Consider the following 2,843-nt stretch of genomic DNA (forward strand, 5'->3'; position numbering starts at 1 on the left):
TAAATCCTTCTTAAGCAAGAGAAGAATCCAGGTTGTCCTCAATTGTCGTAGTTTAAACAATATGATATAAATGCGGGAGTACCTCAGGGTCGATCCTTGGGCCTTTATTATTCTTGATATTCATAAATGATAAAATTGTCTTTGAGATGGGTATATTTGCTGACGACAACATGCGCTATAACAGGCACGAGGGGACAACGAATGAACACATATACAAGGCAATGGCGAAAAAACTATAGGAAGACCTCCAGTCTGCAGTGGAATGGTGCCAAGACTAAACGTATTTCCTTTAATAATTACAATAAACCTTCTCAACAACCAATAGCTATGTTTAAACATATATTACCTGAATGTACTTCGTTCAAATTCTTCAACTTAACGTTCACATGGAATATGAGTTGGAATAAATACATCGAGAGCATTGTCAAAGCTGTTGCAAAGAAGGTGGGCTCTCTCCACCGTACTAGAAATTTACCTACGCCTGAAAGTATCCTGTCCCTCTACAAAGCCGCCATTCACCCATGAATGGAGTATTGCTGTGAAGGGGAGATCGATTCAAAACAACTAGCTCCTGATCCGTACGATCTTAGAGGAAGGGAGAGAAGACAACCCAGAAGTCGTGTTGATGAATTTGGATCAGTCCAAAGCTTTTAGTAGTGCCGACCACTGCTCTCTGGTATCTGTTCTGAAGGCTGCCGGATTCTAACCGGACTTCCGCAAACATATCTCCGTACTGTACCGTGCACCGACGGCAGTGGTGCATGTAAATGCAAAGCCTTTGAAATCCTTCGCTGTCTCCTAGGTCCGTGCGTCAGGGCTATCCGCTGTCTCTCCTGCTTTGTGTCCCTGCGTTGAAGCCGCTACTTCGCAAGCTACTGCGCCGCCTAGCTCTGACTGCTTCTCTTCTGCTCCTGCCCTGTTTGTCGGATTGAGAGCCAGAGTTTCCGCATTCGCCGATGACATCACTGGCTTTGTGTCGAGCATCCGATACAGTGACAGAGGCGTTCACATGGTATAAAAAGATTACGGGGGCAAAAACCGCAGCAAGTCGACCGGTCTGCGGTCGAGAGCCTGGAGGAGGGCCGACTCTATTTTCGCTCCCTTCAGCTGGACTAACAGCTCGGTTAGGATCCTCGGCATGTGGTTCGGACCTGATCTTCAGCTCGAAATTAATTGGTCGGATGTAACGTCAAAGGTCGAAGCCGTGGTCGACTCGGTTTCGAAGGAAACTATCCTTAAAGGGCAGAGCGAAGGTGTGTGCTGCCTACGTCCTTCCGCTCATCCTTTACCGACTGGCTGTACTTCTCCTGCCTAAGAACAATCTAAAATCTCTACAGATCAAGTTGTCCTCGATTCATTGGACTAAAGTAAACTCGCAGACAGGTCTGTGTTCAACGTCCGTGTGAGGGGGATTTGGGAATGCCCGACTTGAGGTGTCATCGGGATACCGAGAGGCTGGCCTTCCTGAGCTGAACCTTAACAGAAGAGTGTGCGTGAAACCTCACGATCGAGGCCACTTTTCCTGACCTCATCATCAACCACAAAGTCGAGGCGCGTCGAAAACCCTGGAGTAAGGCCGCTTAGGAACCTCCCAAGGTCCAGCAACCTTTTACAGCTGACTGGAAAGGACTATATAAGGACCTAGTCTGGGGGGGGGGGGCTGCCGGAGACCTGAGCGTCTGGGATTGGCGAAGGGGAGAGATTTTCTCCCTTTTGATTTGGGTGCCAGGTTCGAGTCAGCTCAACAACTCTGTTCTCCTTGACCTGGCGATTAGCCCGAAATGCGTTGCCCCTAAACGCCATACTGAAAAGTGCCGGACTAATTAGGTCGTCAGGGTGTCTTTGTTGCAGAACCGCAGCCGAAGAAACGCCGGAACACGCGTTCTTAATTGAAGCAGACTCAGACGGGACTAGGCGTATGTCAACGAGGTGACGTCTCGTATCGATCCCGAGCAGCCTCGCCCGTTGGATGTGTCCTACGTCATCCACAGCGCAGAGCCGCCGTGAGACAGGGGGAGACGAATTGTGTTTCTTGCGATCTTGGCCGTGGCCAGAATAGTGATATGGAGTTCAAGAGTACAATAGAAGTGTTGATCAGGATCTGGTCCCGTTCTTCAAGTACAAGCTGAAGGTAAAGATCAGATGTGATAGGAAAAGATTTTACCCCGAGGCCTTTGACCGAAGATGGATAAAGATAGTGAGTCTGTGTGCGGGTAGAGGTGTCAAGTTGCAGTTCATGTTCCCCGCCTAAGTATGGCAGACACGGCACCAGATTCTGCAGGACCCCACACCTCTAAAATAAGTGTTTAGACTACGTTCTTAGCTAGCCGAGTTAATGGCCCCTGCATCACTGATAGGAAACCTCCAATATGCCCACACCCTGATCCTTTCTTTTTCGTCCCCGCCTACCTTGGCAATCTTGGAGAAACTTCACATAACCACCACCCAACCCCAGTTACTTTGATCCTGCCTAGAATTTCAGCCCCATATAGAGAACGGCTTGCTTGTTTTCAGCCAAATCAAGCCGGAAAACAGTGAGCATTTTACCACCGAGAGATAGTTGGAAGGGTCTAACTAACATTCTTTTATCATTTTTGAGATTTTTCCCCCATCCCAATCAAATGAAATAAAAGTAAACGAACGACATTTAAAAAAAAAATGTTTATCGATTAATTTATTGTTTATTTAAAAAAAATAGAAAAATAAATAAAAAATAAAAATAAATTTAAAAAACACACACACACACGATATGATTTGGAAATCTTACGTAGGACAACCTACGGTATTCTTGATGTATTGTGATGAATGAGAACTTCAGCTAGGGCCAAGCATACACTAGCAAA

The sequence above is a fragment of the Euprymna scolopes genome, chromosome 16 (assembly GCF_053919585.1).
Source record: "Euprymna scolopes isolate OS-2025 chromosome 16, ASM5391958v1, whole genome shotgun sequence".
NCBI lineage: Eukaryota > Metazoa > Mollusca > Cephalopoda > Sepiida > Sepiolidae > Euprymna > Euprymna scolopes.